The sequence below is a fragment of the Apium graveolens genome, chromosome 4, assembly GCF_009905375.1.
Source record: "Apium graveolens cultivar Ventura chromosome 4, ASM990537v1, whole genome shotgun sequence".
NCBI classification, from domain to species: Eukaryota; Viridiplantae; Streptophyta; class Magnoliopsida; order Apiales; family Apiaceae; genus Apium; species Apium graveolens.
Genome location: NC_133650.1, coordinates 154909176 through 154932149, shown reverse-complemented (window position 1 = coordinate 154932149; position 22974 = coordinate 154909176). Strand labels below are relative to the sequence as shown.

The window sequence follows — 22974 nt, the reverse complement described above, 5'->3', positions numbered from 1 at the left end:
TGTGTTCAATAGTAGTCTTCCTTACTTGCACTTCTGCTTCCTTCTGCACTTCTTCTTCAGCCACAATTTCTTCTTCCGAATCTTGAGCTTTTTCGGGATTTGTAACCTTCCCAGACCTCAATGTGATTGCCTTGACTTGCTCTTTAGCTTCTCTCTTGCTTGACACTTCAGTGTCACTAGGGAGTGTACCAGGTTGACGATTGAGCAAGGCATTAACAATCTGCCCAATTTGATTTTCCAAGGTCTTGATAGAAACGGATTGGCTCTTGCACATGAGCTTTAACTCCTTCAATTCATATTTTTCATTAGATTATTGCAGCTGGAGTTGTAGCCTTGGTGCATATTTTGGCTGTTGAAAACCAGGTGGGTTTTATTACTTTGCTGCATATGGCTGATAAGGCTGTTACACCGCATTCTTAGTGTTGCTCCAGCTAAAGTTAGGATGATTGCGGTTGTTGGGATGATAGGTGGCTGGTACTGGATGCTGCGACCTCTGAAAGTTGCTCACGAACTGAGCGGATTCACTAAAAATAGCACACCGATCAGTCTCATGTGCACCAGCACAAAGCTCACAGACACTAGTGATCTGATTAACCCATAATTATCGAAAGAGTCCACATTCATCATCAAAGCCTGAAGCTGAGCAGCTATAGCAGTAGCTGTATCAACTTCCAAAATTCCTGCAACCTTGCCTTGAGGTAGTCCCTGAGTTGGGTTCTGGTATTTATTGGCATCCATCAGCTCGATCAATTCATAAGCTTCATCATAGATTTTAGCCCACAAGGCTCCTCCTGATGCTACATCAAGCATGGGTCTAGAGATTGGACCCAACCCATCATAAAAGCAGTTAATGATCATCCAATCAGGCATCCCATGATGAGGGCACTTTCTAAGCATCTCCTTGTAACGATCCCAAGCCTCACATAAAGATTCTCCAGATTGTTGAGAAAATTGAGTAAGTGCGTTTCTGACGCAGCAGTCTTCGACATAGGAAAGAATTTACTTAAGAACTTTTGAGCAAGATCCTCCCATTTGGTGATAGACCCTGGTGGTAGAGAATGTAACGAGCACTTAGCTTTATCCCGCAAAGAGAATGGGAAAAGCCTCAACTTAATAGCATTTTCTGAAACTCATTGAACTTGAAAGTGTCGCAGATCTCGATGAAATCTCTTATGTACATGTTGGGGTCTTTTGTCGGAGAACTCCCAAACTGAACTGAGTTCTGTATCATCTGAATTGTGCTAGACTTGATCTCAAAATTGTTCACCGAGATGGCTAGCCTGATAATGCTAGACTGAATATCATTAATATTCGGTTGAGAGTAATCCATCAAAGCCTTCGTATTCACTTCTGGTTCTCCCATAGTAATAAGAGCTTCTTCTTCAACTTTCTCTTCGACAAGAACTTCTCCCGCTACTACAACTTCTTCCTCAGCTTGATCCAGTGTTCTCTTACGAGACCGAGAACGCGTATGCATACACGCTCGCTAGAGTACCTGAAATGTGACAAGGAAAGAAGTGAGTAACAATGTCCGAGTCACTGAACTTTAACGACCACTGATGACAAACACATAAACTAAAAATTAACACCGAGTCCCCGGTAGTGGCGCCAAAAACTTGTTAGGACGAAAACACGTGCTAATATTCACGCATGTATATGCGATCGCAAGTAATATAGAATTATTTCTAGTTCGTTCCCACGGAGACTGGTTTAGGTTAATTTCAATTAATGTACTTATGCAATAATGGTATGGTTATTATTCAATGCTAACACGATCACAAATTGAGATTGTTTATAACTAAGATTGTTAACTAACATGCAATTAAGTAAGAGAGTAAAAAGGTTGGTTTAATTATACAACACAAACATGGGATTCTAGTTTCATTAGTGCTTCATTCAATAGCCTTTTTATTCTTAACCTTAGCATGCAATGATGATGACACTAATCAGATAACACGAAACTGATAAACGCCAACTTTCGTTGTACGAATACCATACTACCAGACATCCACAGAAGAGATAGAAGCTGAATAGACACCAATTATATTGAGACCATATATGTCTATAGAATTTGAAAACATAACGGTTTAATGCACAAGTTATCTATCGTGATTACGTAGGGCAAGTAAGATGGTTAAAATTACCTACGAATCATGCATAATAAATACATGAACCTCTGCTAGCATGGCATGTTCTAAACTCCTATATTCACTTTCGCTTCAATAGAAATTAACACGTTATCTTATAAGTTCACGACGCTCATAAGACGAATAAGCACAACCAATATTAGGTTATCATACAATCACCACACACTAAGGTATCGAAATAAATTAACTAAAGAAATCCATAAGTAAATCCGCTAGAACCCCACGATAACGATTAGCCCATAATCAGACTCAACATCAATGTGGGTTCCGATGAAAGCTTGGTATAATAAACGTAGTCTTTATACTGAATAAATAATAAAATCAAGTATGAAACAAGAGTATAGGTTCACAAGCAAGAAAACTAGCATCCAAAGTTTCAATTTAAAACAAAGAATCATAAGAATAAACTAGATCCTCTTCGCCTTGGTTGAATTGTGCTATACGGTCTTCTTAGGCCTTCTCCTTAAGCTCTGGTACGTCTTGTTATGAAAAACGATCATAGGTTATGTTTATATAGCAGCCCGTGCAGAGTAGAAGTCCAGCTGATCAAAATTAGAATAGAATCAGGATTTTGTGATCCCGACCTGGCGCGGCCGCGCGCTTCATCAGCGCGGGTGCGCTGCAAATTGCATCCCGGCGCGGCCGCGTGCTACTAAAGCTCGGGCGCGCTGACCTTCTGGAAAAAATACTGATTTTTTATTTTCTTGCATAGTTTGAGCTGGAGATCCACGAGCTTTTATTCCAGACACCATCCTAACACCAATTTAGCATCAAAATAATACCAAATCACCTGGATTCCTGATATAAGCCTGAAATGCAAAAAAACTACAAAACACATCAAAAACACAAATAACCTGAGTACAAAATGTCAATTCAAGCCTTTATAGAGCATTCTAAGTGGACATAAATGCCACTTAACACTCAACACGAGAATAACACTATAACAAGACATGTTAATAATACTACGACTACACAAGAAATCAGGATGAATGAAGATAAGGAAAATACAAAGAATCAAAAGATTAGAAGAAAGCTTGAAGTCCGTTTACAGGTCACTGAAAGAAGTTCATTAATATGATCATGCCTCAGTGAAAAAAAGGTTAAAGACTTTCAGGGTTTCAGAAATGATGAAGATTCAGTGTATAAGTGCTACCAGAAGATTTCAGTGTATCAGTATTTATTGAAGAGAGACAGTGTTCAAAGCATAGGAATCTGAAGAATTGAAGACATAGTATAGACAGAGGTTAAAGAAGACAACTGTAGTCTTGAAGCTATACTCACTGACAGTCATTTATATGTTCAAGCGTCAGTAAAGAACAGTGAATGAAGTATTCAAGATTGTAGTAGCAATGAAGACGTTGTCTACAATACCAGAAAGGATTCCAGTGTAAGTACAGTTGTTTATTGACATTTAGTGTTTGATGCAATAAAGTTGTTGCAAGATTAACAATTTAATGAAGGCTATAATACGAAGACCTGAATCGGAGCTAGTCATTAGTGAACTAGACCAGTTGCACTAGGCGTCAGCATTTCATGAAAGTAATTAAAGTATTATCATTAGAAGGATTGATAAGTGAGGATTCGTATCAGGGAATACAGGTTTTATGATTCAGACGAAGACTCAAGAGAGAAGACTTGAAGATTGGACAACTCAGGGAATACAATGCTCTACGGAAACTAAGTCAAGGTGATCATTACCTTGTAGTAGGAGTCATCCTGATCAGTATATTGGTCTTCAGAAGCAATATCCTGGAAGTACGGTTCAATATTTCAGTACGAGTGATATTGACATAGTGTGATACATAGAGAAGTGGAGTGAATTTTTTCTAAGGCAAAAACACCCTCTGCTCCCCTCTGGTCGCCATCGAGAAGTGGAGTGAAACTTTTCTAAGTCAAAAACACCCTCTGCTCCCCTTTGGTCACTATAGAGAAGTGGAGTGAATTTTTTTAAGGCAAAAACACCCTCTTCTCCCCTCTGGTCGCCATAGAGAAGACTGAATTTTTTTTAAGGCAAAAACACCCTCTGCTCCACTCTGGTCTCCATAGAGAAGTGGAGTGAATTTTTTCTAAGATAAAAACACCCTTTGCTCCCCTTTGGTCACCATAGAGAAGTGGGGTGAATTTTTTTTAAGGCAAAAACACCCTCTATTCCCCTCTAGTCATCATAGAGAAAAGGGATGAATTTTTCCAAGGAAAAATTTAACCTCTATACACACTAGTCACCACAGAGAAATTGAGTTGAATTTTTCTAATGCAAAATTCACTCTTGGTCACCACAGAACAATTACCTTGGTCGCCACAGAAACCTCAACCACAACTTTATTGAGTTATTAATTGAATTATGTGGTAAACAATTGGCCACGTATTTCAACAGATATAAAGTCTAAACTTTGAAGTAGAATGAATCAGTTGTATTGTTCTGAGTTTTTATCTACTTCTCCGACGAGAGGAGATAAAACTAGCAGCAAAGAAAATACAGAGAAGCTCCGGGCGCATTATAAATCCGTTATTCTTCTCACCGGAGTAACGTTATAATGCCCGATATAATTCTTGTATATTCATAGGGGCATTATAATCATTGCCCGGTAATTAAATCCTTAGACAAACGAAAGCTAGATCATTGTATAGGATTTGATTTATAAATCTTTGTAGAAGCTAGGAAATTTGTTGTTCTTAAATTGTAGCCGGTTAATTTATTTACCGGAGTGTAGCAACACCCCTCGAGGATTTATATATGAATATATACTTCCCCGAATATCTTGTGTTCCTCGTTTTATTGTGCCAAATAATATTTACCTCAAGAACACGGAACCACTAACCGAGCACTAAATCTATATCCGCTAAAGATTCGAAAGATTTTTTAATTTAGTGATTATCGTATTCAACCCCCCCCCCTTCTACGATAATTCGGGACCTAACAATTGGTATCAGAGCTGAAAGAGATGTGTCCTAAGTCCAATCATGTATGAGGATTTAGGAATAATTTTTATGTAATCTGTTTTGATTTCATTGATAATAATAAAGGACTTGTTTTGTTTTTTATTGTGGGCTCTATCTATTTTAAGTGTTTAAATAAGATATACCACAATTTAGAGTAAAGCTTTTTATGAATTTTGATGAGATCATAATAATGATGTCACACCCCCAACTTAAATAGCAAAATAATTATAGCTATTACATCATTTTAATGAGTATTACACAACCAAAATCCAAGATCTTACAGTTTAGGGTTTGGAACAGCCCAACACTACCAACTATTACATCTGATTATAAATACCGAGTCCTCACACAACTATTATTACTTATTCTACCTGAGCTCGAACATAAGCATCAGCATCACAGGTCTTACGGGCAGTCTGCTTGAATCTAACCATGGCTGCTAGCTGTAATATCAGGGTAAAGCAAGAAGTGAGCCAAAAGCTCAACAAGTGCTAACAATACAACGCAAAGCATAAATCGAGATATACCTTTAGGAATGACAATGGAATGACATAATCAATGATAATCGAGAGATAAAACTTATGTGAGTTGGCATCATTTTGCTTGCATCAAAACAAATTTTAAAACCATTCTTAATCAAAATCATTTTATGACGCTATGAATTACAGCCAGTGATCAGCCGCGAAGTAATCCCGAACCTCGCTGGGTTCTAAAACATTATTGGGAATCCCTAGGCAACTTTTAAGCCTAATATAAGTGTGGAAAGGACTCGCGTCTCAGTCCAGATCCACCATTCAAGAAAACATTTGTCCCCCTTTGGGACTGAAAAATCCACCTTTTATTCATTTTGAAAACTGATGCCGATTTATGACAAAATCTCTTTTGACTGAAATCATTTTTTTTATCAGGGGATTATAGATCAACTTGAAACACTGGAAATATGACACTAAATCTCAGGGCCATGATCCACTAGACTTTACTATATTAGGGTAATCGAGAGATTTCCATAAACAAGAATTTTGACAAGGAAATTAAGCAAGGCTATTGGATAATATGAAAGAGTAATGCCAAACTAGGCTTAAAGCAATGGTTGTAGACAAGGTATAGGTATTAGAACATCAAGAAGATAAGCATCACTGGTTCCAATAGGATAGAGGTGCTAAAATATAAAGGAAGTGATCATCAGCTCAAGATATAACAGGGTATCAAGCTTTAGGGTAAGGATAGGGTTATCAAACAATCATGAATGAATTTAAGAAAAGATTGGCTTTTAGGTATCAAGATAAAGTTTCTATCGAGGTTATTTCAAGAGTTGAATCAAAGCATCAGGGTGCAACATCAAGATTTCTCAGGGATCAATAGCATGATAATCAAAAGGATCAATAAGGTATTATAACACATCTCTATTTTATCATGGCATTAAACTATCATGAAAGACTTTTGAACTACTTGCAATACGTACTCGAGGGTTCATGGCATCTCTATGTAACTCAAAGATAAACAAAAGATACTCTTGATTTAAATATATCAAAATGACTCAGGATAATTGCATCGATATATATATGAACTGTTTACAGTAAATGCGAAGGTCAAGTTGAATCACTTGCCTTGAGATAGACTGGTCTGGTCTGACTGGTAGGAGCAACAACTGGAGCTTCACTCGACTTTTATGGCAAGTTTTCCCTCGTCTCGAGATCCTACATAAATAATAATAATCCTCATTATAATATATTCTTTCCATCTTAACCTATTTACAACCCGAAATTAAACATGGATGGCACTTAGGCCTATACACACTTAATTCATATCCACCATTTATATTTTCAAATGTACACACGTAGCCGCATAATCACATATCGTATATTAATACCAAATAACATCATATACACCATAATGCCACACTAGGCTTGGATGATCTCGACTCACCACTTAAGTTACTTGGTCGCTAACTAAACGAAGTCTTCGAATTTGGGCTTCCTAACTCAATGTGCCTTTCCTAAATTATCCAAAACCTATTGACCCTCACTTGTGCCTTTTGTTCTACTGACCTTATACTATCTTACAACTATGGTGGTCGACCTAATACTCACTTCTAAGTGTCCTAAAACTATGTGATAAGTGAAAGTGCTCACTGGTGCAAATTTCAGAATGGTAACTAAGGTTTCTTGAGTGCATTAGACACTCTTAAACTACAAGTTTTTCTTCAAAATTTTTACACAAGACTCTCCTGACCTAAGGGCATCTCACAAGCTTGATGTGGCTCAAAGGCCTGGCTTGGGCCTTCTTGGGCCTAAGCTAAAAGTCCAAGGTACCCCTGTTTTTCTGGGCAGAAAATGCCCTGACTTGAATTAACTTGTGACACATGGTTCTAGCTCATATCCTATGAACTATGGTTGGAAAAACTTCTCTGACATACCCTCTAACTAAGGCCCAATTGGGCCTAATGAGGGCCTACCCATGACATGGCCAAATCTCCCTATTTCTAAGTTGCAACAAAACTGTCCCCTGCTGGACAGATTTTGTTATTCTACTTGTGCACCTAACCAAATGACATGCAAACCTCCAACCAACTCCTAAAACCTATTATATACTCCCCATACTAACTTCTGGTGGCTTGGGCCTCAAAGTGCACATCAATGACATGGTCAAAACTCACTCTAAACCTCAGGGTACTAAACTGATTTTTCTGCAGAAACTATAACTCTCATTTTCCAAGGTTTTGACTTGACAAACCCAATTATCAACAACTAAATACTTAAACCAAGACTTATACTTGGTATTCTACTGAACTAACTCCCTTTTTCTCAAAATACCCTTGGTGAGATCATCCTTACCTATGGTGCAACTATGGCAAAATAAAAGAGACTACTCTTTACAAATCACAAACCTTTATGCTCTTGAAGCAACAAGATATATATATATTTTTTTTTTTTATAAAAGATAACCACGAATTATTACCATGCAATAAGAAGTATAAATCAATATTAATACATTATTCCTACTGAAATTAAGGCTCACTAACAACCATGAATCTAAATGATCAAAACTTCCAAAAAAAAAATCAAAAGTGATTTGCATGCATGCATGCTTTCGGATCTTTCAAGCCAAATCAACATGATTTCCAAATAAATTTTTATCATAATTCAACATGCAAGCCTAACATGGATTACAACTAAATGATCAACTAGCATGCAAAAGGATTTTATCAAGATTTTACTACAACATTCATGTTATCATCACAAAATACACAAAAATGTTAACAAGGCAACAAAACACCATCCATTCGGCTCCTATCAAGTCATGGCCGAATGGATTAGGGTAAAAACAGCATTCGCATAAGTGTAACACTCTTATGTCTAGCCATTCTTGACCCTATGATACTATAACTCATGGTGAAAGCCTTAGATTCACAAGAATCAAGGAGGTTCACTTTGAGTTTAACAAAAACATCACCATGCAAGGTCAAAACATAGGTTTTTCATTCTAAACTTTTGAAATATATAAGAATAACATATAGGGAGTAAAATTACTTGAATATAAGATGATTGTTTGGGTGAAAGAATGAAGAAATGAAGGGGATGGAGGGCCTCGGCTATGGGATGGCCGAGAGGGAGGGTTGAGCCGAGAGGGAGGGAGGAGAAAAGGGAAGGGTGGAGTGAAAATGGAGTGATCATCACTTTAGTTTTGTTTTTATGTCTTTGACTAGGCTAAATGTGAGTGGATTTAGGAAATGACAAGAGTAACCCTCTAGCTAAAGTTAGGCAAATTTGCATGCAAGGTCAAGGAGGTAATTTGGCTAGCAAAATGTGAGTTAGTGGGGTGGAGAATGTCTTCTTTGCCCTTTGGTTAAATAGAAGAGAGTTTGCATGCAAGGTTATTCATGTAATTTAATAATTATGACAACTAAAATTTATAATGATTTATTTTTATAAAATAAAATACAAGTTCAAAAATTATAAAATTTCTACCATAAATTAACTTGTATTTTTAGAGACTTTATAAAATCATTTTCACAATTTGTGTACAAAATGTCTTTTAAAAGAAAATTTTTCCAAAGCTTAGAATATTCCTTATAAATAAAAAATAAAGAAATTAAATAAATTCTTGCTTTGAAAAATCATATACTACCCAAAGCAAATTTATAATGCAGAAATTTTCACTCACACAAACGTACAAGCATTGAACTTAATATTATTCACAAATAATATTACATAAAATGCCGGTCGTAACATCCTCTCCCCCTTAAGGGATTCTGTCCCCAGAATCTAAGAGAACAGATGAGGATACCGGGAACGCATATCAGACTCTAACTCCCAAGTCGACTCTTCGACCTTAGGGTTCCTCCAAAGTACTTTCACTAACTTTACTGATTTATTTCTAAGACTCTTTACTTGCCAGTCGAGTACTTTAACCGGTTGCTCCACAAATGACAGGTCTGCCTGAATTTCTACAGGTTCATATTCTATCACATGGCTAGCGTCAGGATTGTACTTCTTAAGGAACGACACATGGAACACATTATGCACATGCTGATACTGAGGTGGTAAGGCCAACTCGTAGGCCACCTTTCCTACTTGACTCAAAATCTCAAAAGGACCTACGTATCTAGGTGCTAACTTTCCTTTCTTGCCAAATCTTATCAACCCTTTCCTAGGTGACACTTTTAGCAACACAGCTTCGCCAATTTGGAATTGAACATCCTTACGCGCTGGATCCGCATACTTCCTCTGTCTATCTTGAGCAGCAAGCAACCTTTTCTGAATTAACTTGACTGAGTCATGCAACTGTTGTACCAATTCTGAGCCGAGAATTCTTCCTTCTCCTACTTCATCCCAACTTGTTGGTGATCTACATTTTCGCCCGTACAAAGCTTCATATGGTGGCATGCCGATACTGGAATGATAGCTGTTGTTATATGAAAATTCAATTAATGGCAGGTGGTCGTCCCAACTTCCAGCAAAATCGATTGCACAACTGCGCAACATGTCTTCAATTGTTTGAATTGTTCTTTCACTCTGGCCATCAGTCTGCGGGTGATACGCCGTGCTCATATTCAACTTCGTGCCAAGACATTCCTGGAATTGCTTCCAGAATCTTGAGTTAAATCGGGGATCTCTGTCTGAAACTATTGATACAGGTACTCCATGCCTTAATACGATTTCGTGCACATACAGATGAACCAACTTGTCCAGTGACGACTTCTCATTTATTGGAAGGAAATGCGCCGACTTCGTAAGACGATCAATTATAACCCATATTGCGTCATGTCCGGACTTTGTTCGTGGTAGTCCTACTATAAAGTCCATAGCGATATTTTCCCATTTCCATTCTGGAATCTTCAGGGGCTGAATTAATCCGCTTGGTCGTTGATGTTCTGCCTTTACTTTCTGACAGGTATAGCACTTCGCAACCCATTCTGCCACGTCTCTTTTCATATTTGGCCACCAAAAGTTCTTCTTTAAGTCTTGATACATCTTGGTGCTTCCCGGGTGGATTGAAAATTTCGAATGGTGGGCTTCATGGAGGATCTCATTCTTTAATTCAGATACATGGGGAATCCATATTCTGGATGAAAACCTTAGTATTCCTTGCTCATCCCTTTTAGTATTAATCTCTTCTCCAGATAACTGATTTTTCTCTTTTTCCATTACTTCCTCTTGATACTTCTTTATCTTTTCCAGTAGTGTTGGCTGAAAGGTCATTGCATGACAAACTTCTTTGACTTTCCCATAAGCACAAAGTTCCAATTCAAATTTTCTGATTTCTTCGGATAACTCTTTTGATGTTATCATTATATTCAATCTTTCCTTCCGACTCAGCGCATCGGCCACTACGTTCGCCTTTCCAGGATGGTAATTTATCGAACAGTCATAGTCCTTAATCAATTCCAGCCATCTCCTCTGCCTCATATTGAGCTCTTTCTGAGTAAAAATGTACTTTAAACTCTTGTGATCCGTGTAGATTTCACACTTTTCTCCATAGAGATAGTGTCTCCAAATCTTGAGTGCGAACACTATGGCGGCTAGTTCCAAGTCATGCGTCGGATACTTTAACTCGTGCGGCTTCAACTGTCTTGACGCATATGCTATTACCTTACTGTGTTGCATCAACACACAACCCAAACCCTTATGTGAAGCGTCGCTGAATATTACAAAATTCCCTTGATCATCGGGAAGTACCAACACCGGAGCTGTTACCAACTTCTGTTTTAACTCTTGAAAGCTATTTTCACATTCTGCACTCCATTCAAACTTTTGATTCTTTCTGGTTAACTTGGTCAATGGTGTGGCGATCTTCGAGAAATCCTTGACGAATCTTCTATAGTATCCGGCCAATCCTAGAAAACTTCGCACTTCCGTAGGAGTCCTTGGCCTCTCCCAACTCATAACTGCCTCAATCTTCGCCGGATCCACTTTAATTCCATCATTTCCAATAACATGCCCCAAAAATTAAACTTCCTTTAACCAAAACTCACATTTGGTAAACTTGGCATACAACTTCTCTTGTCGGAGTATCTCCAATGCTATCCAGAGGTGCTGCATATGTTCTTCTTCCGATTTAGAATAAATAAGGATGTCATCAATAAATACCACGACAAATTTATCCAAATACTTCTTAAATACTCGATTCATCAGATCCATGAATGCGGCCGGAGCGTTGATCAATCCAAACGGCATTACTAGGAATTCATAATGCCCATATCTGGTCCTAAATGCGGTCTTGGGAATATCTTCTTCCTTGATCTTTAATTGATGGTATCCCGATCTCAAGTCAATCTTCGAAAAACATTTTGCTTCCTTTAACTGATCAAAAAGGTCATCTATCCTTGGTAGCGGGTAGCGGTTCTTGATCGTTACTTTATTCAACTCCCGGTAATCTATGCATAGACGCATACTCCCATCTTTCTTCTTCACAAAGAGAACAGGTGCTCCCCATTGCGACGTACTTGGTCGTATCACTCCCTTATCCAATAATTCTTGTAGCTGGCTCGCCAACTCTTTCATTTCTGCTGGTGCCATCCTATACGGAGCCTTTGAAACTGGTTCCGTGCCTGGAGCAAGGTTGATCTCGAACTCAATTTGTCGATCTGGTGGTAAGCCTGGTAGTTCGTCGGGAAACACATCGGGGAACTCATTAACTACAGGAATATCTTCCATGCTGGGGCTGCCTCTCTCTGAATCCACTACATATGCTAGGAACGACTCACAACCTTTTCTAAGTAACTTCTTAGCCTGAATAATTGTAAGAAATAGTCGCTCTTGCCTCTGTCCCTTAAATACTACCTTCTCTCCACTCTTCGTCTTTAAATACACTCTCTTGGTCTTACAATTTATCTGAGCGCTATTCTCTCCTAACCAATCCATTCCTAAAATTATATCAAACTCTCCCAGCTTGAAGAGTATCAAGTCGGCCGAGAACTTATATCCCGAAATATCAATCTCACATTTTGGACAAAATTGATTCACAGGAATCTTCTCTTGGTTCGCAATTACCACATTTACTACCTCACTCATAACCGTTTTATCACATTGGATCTTATCAACAAAAGATTCTGATATGAAAGATCTTGTGGCTCCCGAATCAATCAATACTTTGGCTTTGACATTATTGAGTAAAAGTGTACCTGCTATCACCTAAGAATTCTGAACAGCATCTTTCATCTTTAGATCAAATGTCCTTGCTGTTGCTTGCGGGGTTGGTGCGGGTGGTGGAGGTAATGCCAATACCTCAGCTGGCACGCTTGCACTGGTACTTGCCACGTTCATCAGAGCTCTGACTGGTCCTGTTGCCTTACACTCCCTAGCCATGTGTCCAGTCTTCCCACATTTGTAGCACGTAACTCCTGGCTTCGGCATCTTGCACTCATTTGCCAAATGTCCCTTCTGATTGCACCTATAACAGGTCATACTCAGCTTATTGCATACTCCGGGGTGCCTTCTTCCACAGTGCTTGCATTCTGGCCTCTGGAACCTGTTTTCTCCAACTTGCCCTTGGCTTGCCTGATTGTTCCCTTTTGATTCTTGCCTTTTGCCCAAATTTCCTTTCCTTTGAAAATTTCCGCCCTTCTGGAAACCAATCCTCTTTACATTCCGATCTTGCGAACTTCCAGCTTCAGACTTTTCTCCATAAAATGGAACCTTCCTCTTCTTGTTATCCCTCTCTTTCCTTGACTGCATCCCATTATTCTCAATCAGAGCAGCTTTCTGTACTACTCCCGCATAAGTTTCAAGCTCAAACATAGCCACCCTATCTCTGATCCAAGGCTCCAATCCTTGCTGAAATTTCTTTGCTTTTTCTTCCTCAGTGCTAGTATACTTTGTCACAAACCTTGACAACTCAGTGAACTTCTTCTCATATTCCAGTACAGTCATGTTCCCTTGTTTTAACTCAAGAAATTTTAGCTCCATCTGATTCTGCATGTACTTAGGGTAATACTTGTCCAGAAATAACTTCTTAAATCTCTCCCAAGAAATCTGCTGAGTGACTTCCATAGCTTTTACTGATTCCCACCAATAAATGACTTCTCCCTTCAAGAAGTAAGTGGCATACAGCGTCTTCTGATCGTCTCCTAACTGTACCAACTCAAAAGCCCTTTCCATCTCCTTGATCCATGTGTTTGCTATCACTGGATCAGTGGTATCATGAAATACAGGTGGATTCACACTCTGAAAAGCCTTGAAAGTGACAATTTGTCTTGGTGGTACTGGTGGTTCAGGTGGTTGATATGGCTCACGGTTATCTTGGTTTTCAATTCGTTGTTGAAGAGTTAGTTGTTGTTGAGCTATAGCATTGGTTTGCTGTTGCAAGGTTTCCAGTAGTCGAAGAATATTTGGGTCTGTGGTGAAGGTGGTTGTTGGATTCTTCTTTTTGGGAGGCATGATCCTGAAATAAGAGTTGTGTTATAACAAATATGAATGATAAAATGATTCGAGGGTATCGCATGGCATTCTTGTTTACATATGGGGTCAAGTTTCCAGATATGATGACAAAACATAAAATAACAGTTGAGAGCAGATGGAACAATAGCACATAATTATTGAAATTTTAAAGGTCACAGTACATAGGATTGGGACATAGTCTGATTCTAGAAATAACAGGCTTATTTAAAGGAAAGACGGAATCAACTGGGGATTCCATAGAGTCTGATAGTACAACAACATGAAAGGTAAATGGAAAGAACTAAGGCTCCACTCCATCTGAACGGGGCTTGGTAGTCTTTTCCTCTCGAAGCGTCTTCACAATGCTCTGGAGCTCATCTGCCACCATCTGAATGACATACTGGCTGGTACGGTCCCGGTGTGCTGGCATCTCCTCAAGCTTAGTGTTGACGTACCGAACCAAGGTCTCAAGTCTCGCAATCATCTGCTCCTTGGGCTTCCCTTCGTAGTTTCGGCTGTCCGGATACACGTTCTTCAGTCGGTCTATCAGTCGGTCGTACTTGCCCTGAAACATGTCGAACTCGCGCCTCAACTCAGCATACACGGAGAAAGCAATAGTGTCGTCCGACCCAGAGGATGACGAGGAATGCGCCCTTTGCTGACAACCAATAAGAGGAGTATTAATAATAATTTACTTTACCTTCTCTCTCGCGTAATATCTATAACCTACACACAAATCCTATAACCTATTTGGGCTGTCCAGGGACTCTAAACCGTAGCTCTGATACCAAAACCTGTCACACCCCCAACTTAAATAGCAAAATAATTATAGCTATTACATCATTTTAATGAGTATTACACAACCAAAATCCAAGATCTTACAGTTTAGGGTTTGGAACAGCCCAACACTACCAACTATTACATCTGATTACAAATACCGAGTCCTCACACAACTATTATTACTTATTCTACCTGAGCTCGAACATAAGCATCAGCATCACAGGTCTTACGGGCAGTCTGCTTGAATCTAACCATGGCTGCTAGCTGTAATATCAGGGTAAAGCAAGAAGTGAGCCAAAAGCTCAACAAGTGCTAACAATACAACGCAAAGCATAAATCGAGATATACCTTTAGGAATGACAATGGAATGACATAATCAATGATAATCGAGAGATAAAACTTATGTGAGTTGGCATCATTTTGCTTGCATCAAAACAAATTTTAAAACCATTCTTAATCAAAATCATTTTATGACGCTACGGATTACAGCCGGTGATCAGCCGCGAAGTAATCCCGAACCTCGCTGGGTTCTAAAACATTATTGGGAATCCCTAGGCAACTTTTAAGCCTAATATAAGTGTGGAAAGGACTCGCGTCTCAGTCCAGATCCACCATTCAAGAAAACATTTGTCCCCCTTTGGGACTGAAAAATCCACCTTTTATTCATTTTGAAAACTGATGCCGATTTATGACAAAATCTCTTTTGACTGAAATCATTTTTTTTATCAGGGGATTATAGATCAACTTGAAACACTGGAAATATGACACTAAATCTCAGGGCCATGATCCACTAGACTTTACTATATTAGGGTAATCGAGAGATTTCCATAAACAAGAATTTTGACAAGGAAATTAAGCAAGGCTATTGGATAATATGAAAGAGTAATGCCAAACTAGGCTTAAAGCAATGGTTGTAGACAAGGTATAGGTATTAGAACATCAAGAAGATAAGCATCACTGGTTCCAATAGGATAGAGGTGCTAAAATATAAAGGAAGTGATCATCAGCTCAAGATATAACAGGGTATCAAGCTTTAGGGTAAGGATAGGGTTATCAAACAATCATGAATGAATTTAAGAAAAGATTGGATTTTAGGTATCAAGATAAAGTTTCTATCGAGGTTATTTCAAGAGTTGAATCAAAGCATCAGGGTGCAACATCAAGATTTCTCAGGGATCAATAGCATGATAATCAAAAGGATCAATAAGGTATTATAACACATCTCTATTTTATCATGGCATTAAACTATCATGAAAGACTTTTGAACTACTTGCAATACGTACTTGAGGGTTCATGGCATCTCTATGTAACTCAAAGATAAACAAAAGATACTCTTGATTTAAATATATCAAAATGACTCAGGATAATTGCATCGATATATATATGAACTGTTTACAGTAAATGCGAAGGTCAAGTTGAATCACTTGCCTTGAGATAGACTGGTCTGGTCTGACTGGTAGGAGCAACAACTGGAGCTTCACTCGACTTTTATGGCAAGTTTTCCCTCGTCTCGAGATCCTACATAAATAATAATAATCCTCATTATAATATATTCTTTCCATCTTAACCTATTTACAACCCGAAATTAAACATGGATGGCACTTAGGCCTATACACACTTAATTCATATCCACCATTTATATTTTCAAATGTACACACGTAGCCGCATAATCACATATCGTATATTAATACCAAATAACATCATATACACCATAATGCCACACTAGGCTTGGATGATCTCGACTCACCACTTAAGTTACTTGGTCGCTAACTAAACGAAGTCTTCGAATTTGGGCTTCCTAACTCAATGTGCCTTTCCTAAATTATCCAAAACCTATTGACCCTCACTTGTGCCTTTTGTTCTACTGACCTTATACTATCTTACAACTATGGTGGTCGACCTAATACTCACTTCTAAGTGTCCTAAAACTATGTGATAAGTGAAAGTGCTCACTGGTGCAAATTTCAGAATGGTAACTAAGGTTTCTTGAGTGCATTAGACACTCTTAAACTACAAGTTTTTCTTCAAAATTTTTACACAAGACTCTCCTGACCTAAGGGCATCTCACAAGCTTGATGTGGCTCAAAGGCCTGGCTTGGGCCTTCTTGGGCCTAAGCTAAAAGTCCAAGGTACCCCTGTTTTTCTGGGCAGAAAATGCCCTGACTTGAATTAACTTGTGACACATGGTTCTAGCTCATATCCTATGAACTATGGTTGGAAAAACTTCTCTGACATACCCTCTAACTAAGGCCCAATTGGGCCTAATGAGGGCCTACCCATGACATGGCCAAATCTCCCTATTTCTAAGTTGCAACAAAACTGTCCCCTGCTGGACAGATTTTGTTATTCTACTTGTGCACCTAACCAAATGACATGCAAACCTCCAACCAACTCCTAAAACCTATTATATACTCCCCATACTAACTTCTGGTGGCTTGGGCCTCAAAGTGCACATCAATGACATGGTCAAAACTCACTCTAAACCTCAGGGTACTAAACTGATTTTTCTGCAGAAACTATAACTCTCATTTTCCAAGGTTTTGACTTGACAAACCCAATTATCAACAACTAAATACTTAAACCAAGACTTATACTTGGTATTCTACTGAACTAACTCCCTTTTTCTCAAAATACCCTTGGTGAGATCATCCTTACCTATGGTGCAACTATGGCAAAATAAAAGAGACTACTCTTTACAAATCACAAACCTTTATGCTCTTGAAGCAACAAGATATATATATATTTATTTTTTTTTTATAAAAGATAACCACGAATTATTACCATGCAATAAGAAGTATAAATCAATATTAATACATTATTCCTACTGAAATTAAGGCTCACTAACAACCATGAATCTAAATGATCAAAACTTCCAAAAAAAAAATCAAAAGTGATTTGCATGCATGCATGCTTTCGGATCTTTCAAGCCAAATCAACATGATTTCCAAATAAATTTTTATCATAATTCAACATGCAAGCCTAACATGGATTACAACTAAATGATCAACTAGCATGCAAAAGGATTTTATCAAGATTTTACTACAACATTCATGTTATCATCACAAAATACACAAAAATGTTAACAAGGCAACAAAACACCATCCATTCGGCTCCTATCAAGTCATGGCCGAATGGATTAGGGTAAAAACAGCATTCGCATAAGTGTAACACTCTTATGTCTAGCCATTCTTGACCCTATGATACTATAACTCATGGTGAAAGCCTTAGATTCACAAGAATCAAGGAGGTTCACTTTGAGTTTAACAAAAACATCACCATGCAAGGTCAAAACATAGGTTTTTCATTCTAAACTTTTGAAATATATAAGAATAACATATAGGGAGTAAAATTACTTGAATATAAGATGATTGTTTGGGTGAAAGAATGAAGAAATGAAGGGGATGGAGGGCCTCGGCTATGGGATGGCCGAGAGGGAGGGTTGAGCCGAGAGGGAGGGAGGAGAAAAGGGAAGGGTGGAGTGAAAATGGAGTGATCATCACTTTAGTTTTGTTTTTATGTTTTTGACTAGGCTAAATGTGAGTGGATTTAGGAAATGACAAGAGTAACCCTCTAGCTAAAGTTAGGCAAATTTGCATGCAAGGTCAAGGAGGTAATTTGGCTAGCAAAATGTGAGTTAGTGGGGTGGAGAATGTCTTCTTTGCCCTTTGGTTAAATAGAAGAGAGTTTGCATGCAAGGTTATTCATGTAATTTAATAATTATGACAACTAAAATTTATAATGATTTATTTTTATAAAATAAAATACAAGTTCAAAAATTATAAAATTTCTACCATAAATTAACTTGTATTTTTAGAGACTTTATAAAATCATTTTCACAATTTGTGTACAAAATGTCTTTTAAAAGAAAATTTTTCCAAAGCTTAGAATATTCCTTATAAATCAAAAATAAAGAAATTAAATAAATTCTTGCTTTGAAAAATCATATACTACCCAAAGCAAATTTATAATGCAGAAATTTTCACTCACACAAACGTACAAGCATTGAACTTAATATTATTCACAAATAATATTACATAAAATGCCGGTCGTAACAAATGAGACCTAAAAGATTATAACTCTAAACTTAAATAGTTCCTGGTCATAGGATTACTAACTGGTAATTAATAATCTATAAAGATCAGTACATACTATGCTTGCTTTATTATGAAGGTTATCTGTTCTCATAGACATTTGTGTGGTGACACTAAAGCTAGTATGTAGGTGCTTAATATAGTGAGAGAATTATTTCTAAAGTATTTAGAAAAAGGATTAATAATTAAAAGGTGTTTTGATTATTAATTAATAGGTTAATAAAATAAAGGGTTAATAATAATAATATTTTATGGGAAAATTTTCCCTATAAATATACTATTATAAACCCTTATTTTGCCTTAACCTAAAAATTCACAAAAACTCTAATTCTCTCCACCTCCTCCTCCTCCATTACATCGATTTCTTGGTGGATACCGGTGAAGTGCTTCACACTTGAGGAGCAGCTGCTAGGGATCTCCGCTCGTGGTTCTTGGATCGCTTTTAAAGGTTAGAAACGATCCCTCGATTTAAATCATGATCTGTATGTGTATTATATGGATTTTATATCAAGAAAAATTGTTTTCCATGCTTCCGTGATTGTTAAAATCCTACAATGGTATCAGAGCATAGGTTTTATACATATAGACCTGTGATAAAAATTTCAGAATTTTATGTGCTTGTATGAATTAATTATGATTTTTGCAAGTTATATCATGGATTAATTATGACTAATTAGAAATTGTTTCTCATAATTATTTTGACTATAGATCTGGGTTCTACAAGTGTTGTAGATCGTCTGGATATTTTTTTCATAATTTTATGATGAATGGATTAATTATTTTGATTTTTTGAAGTTGTTTTAATTAAATTCATAATTATATACATATATATTTAATCTGTTAGTATATATGTATATTACTCACCTGCTGTAAATTAAAGAATAGTTCTGCTGTACTGAGATTGTTGGTTGCACGGAGTTCGGTGCAAAGTACGGCGACGGCGGCTTCTCAAACAAATTTTTTTTTTTAACGATCTGCGGTGCTTAGCGCATGAAGCGCAGTTGCTGGGAAGGGGAGTTGCGCATTCCGTGAATGCGTTACACTGTGTCGCGCAGTTACGGATTGCGTTACACGCATTAAAGGCTCAAATATGTTGTAACGCATTACCGGAATGCGTTACAACCCTTGTAATGCATTCCTGTAATACGTTACATCCTGACTGTCCACATTAAATTTGATTTTCTGGGAGTTTCGTAACTCCGTTTTGGGCGTGCAATATATCTTTGGATTCGTTTTCCGAGACGGATCTAATGGAGTGGTCAAATATTTTTTATATAAAAGTTTTGAACTGTTTATATTCCCGAAAGTGTTTTAAAGCATGTTTTAATAGTTTTAATTGCTTTTAAATGCTATAATAAATTCATACATCATTATATCAATGTGTGACATGATAATTGCTTGCTTGCTTGCTTGTTTATTTATTTTTGTATATGAGATATATGCCTATGTTTACCATGCGCTGATAGATTTAGGTGAACTTAAATCAATATAAGGCGTGCTCTAGAAAATCTAGAATAGGAATCATTTTTTGCCTTAACAATAATATTATGAATACAATCATGAGATTCTTGTGTTTATGAAACACGTAATTAAATATGAATTTTCAATATTGAGAGAAAGGATGATTCTGTCAACAACAGATTTCTATCTGTAAGAAAGGGTTATTAAGTGACGCCTCTTGACAATGCTCCACCCGATCTGGGAATCATCTGATTATCGATTATTGATTTGAAATATTTAATTTAGAAGGAAGAATCTCTTTATAATATGATTATGATTATAACATAATATAATCCCTCTAAAATTATATAATATCAAGTAGTAATTGGCCAATGACACAACGGGCTTGTGTCGGTCATAGCCTTCCAACATGATAGAAAGTGGTTCTTATTTTAAATCATTGTCGTTTCATGCTACAGCCGAGGGCTTTGATTTCGAAATAAGAAATACTTGTCTATTACATAGAGATGTGTACATTAAATTAGAATCTAAAGGTCGTTACGTGCTACAGCCGTGGGCCATTGGAGACTGATTCAATTGTACAAAATGTTGGGTTAGACTTGACTTAGAATATTGAGTTTATCGTGCTACAGCCGTGACTCAATTATTCAAGATGCTAAAGTTATATTAGGGAATAACATAAGATGTAATTGACAAGAGTTGTCTGCCTATTGAACATCACATGACGTTTCGTGCCACAGCCGAGGTTGTGTGATGGAATGTAGGATCCCTATTCCCACTAGCATTATGAATGCTTAATTTTCACTTAGGGGTTGTATAAATTAGATAAACTAGTGGAAGCCACTTATGAATCAAGACCCGATTCATATAGTGTTTTGAAATGAAATTGAATATTTGTCAAGTGTTGTTATGTGTTTATCATTTACAGATTTACTATATTCGTTATGTCTTCTGCACTAACACTCCGGAGCATACTAGATGATCACAAGTTGACTGGTCCTAATTTTGCTGACTGGCTTCGAAACTTGAGAATTGTTCTCAGGGTTGAGAAGCTAATATATGTGCTTGACTCACCTAAGCCTACTGAACCTGCTAGTGATGCACATAATGATGAACATGTTGTGTATCGTAAGTGGATAGATGATGCAAATATTGCTCAATGCATCATGCTAGCTTCCATGAACATTGAGCTACAGAAGCAACATGAGCATATGGATGCTCACACTATCCTTATGCATCTACAAGAGTTGTATGATGTGGCAGGGAGGACAGCTCGATATGAGATATCGAAGGAACTATTCAGTTGTAGGATGTCTGAGGGATCATCTGTGAATGACCATGTACTTAAGATGATCAATTTGATTGAACGTCTTGGACAACTTGGTTTTGCCATGGATGGGGAGCTGAGCCAAGAATTGGTCTTGCAATCACTTCCGAGTTCGTTCTTGCAGTTTGTTGTGAACTTTCACATGAATAAGCTGGATGTCAGTCTGCCTGAACTCCACAACATGTTGAAGACTGCGGAATCAAATTTTCCCCCTGAGAAGAGTTCTGTTCTTTTAATTGGTGAAGGTTCCAATCCTAAGAAAAGGAAGAAGAACCCTTCCAAGAAGAAGAAAGTAGGTGAGAAAAAGCCGGTTCCACCAAAAGCTGAAGACCCCAAGAGCAAAGCTGTTTGCTTTCACTGGAACAAGGTGGGGCACTGGAAGAGGAACTGTAAGGTTTACCTTGCAGAATTGAAGAAGAAGGGTAGTGAGACTACCGCTTCTGATTCAGGTATGTTCATGATCGAAGTTAATATGTCACTAAGTCAAGTTTCTACTTGGGTATTAGATACCGACTGTGGTTCTCATATTTGCAATTCGTTGCAAGGACTAAAGGGAAGTAGGACTCCTGAAAAAGATGAGGTGATTCTACGTATGGGCAATGGAGCAAGGGTTACCGCCATATCTGTAGGATCATTTAGTTTACATATGCCTACGGGCAAGACTATTATTTTGAATAATTGTTATTACGTTCCCTCTATTGTGAGGAATATTGTTTCTATTCCTATGTTGGATTTGGATGGTTTTTCATTTATTATTAAGAATAATGAACATTCTATTCTTAGAGATAATGTTCTTTATGGACGTGGTACTTTAAATAATGGTCTGTATGTATGTGACGTAGAGCATAATTTACTTCAGATTGAACAAACTAATAAAAGAAAAAGGGATGATGAAAATCTCACTTTCTTGTGGCACTGCAGACTTGGTCATATTAGTGAAAATAGACTGCGGACATTGCATAAGGAAGGGTTACTTGACCCCTTTGATTTTAAATCATATCCTACATGCGAGTCTTGTCTATTGGGTAAAATGACCAAATCTCTATTTAGTGGACATGGAGAGAGGGCTGCAGATTTGCTAGGATTGGTACACACAGATGTATGTGGACCAATGTCTACGCAAGCCATGGGTGGATTTTCATACTTCATTACTTTCATAGATGATCGATCTAGATTCGGATATATGTATTTGATGAAACACAAGTCTGAAGCCTTTGAAAAGTTCAAAGAATATAAGTATGAAGTGGAGAAACAAACCAAATAAAGTATTATAACTCTTCGATCAGATCGAGGTGGTGAATACTTGAATGGAGAGTTTCTAGATTATCTCAAAGAAAATGGTATAGTCT

The 22974-nt window shown here is 37.5% G+C and overlaps 1 non-coding gene across 1 annotated transcript; it reads left to right on the top strand.

The window, feature by feature from the left end:
• Positions 1-868: 868 nt before the first annotated feature.
• On the top strand, positions 869-975 carry LOC141721942 (small nucleolar RNA R71). The gene has a single exon (XR_012574982.1). It is a non-coding gene; the product is annotated as a small nucleolar RNA R71 (small nucleolar RNA).
• Positions 976-22974: the final 21999 nt, after the last annotated feature.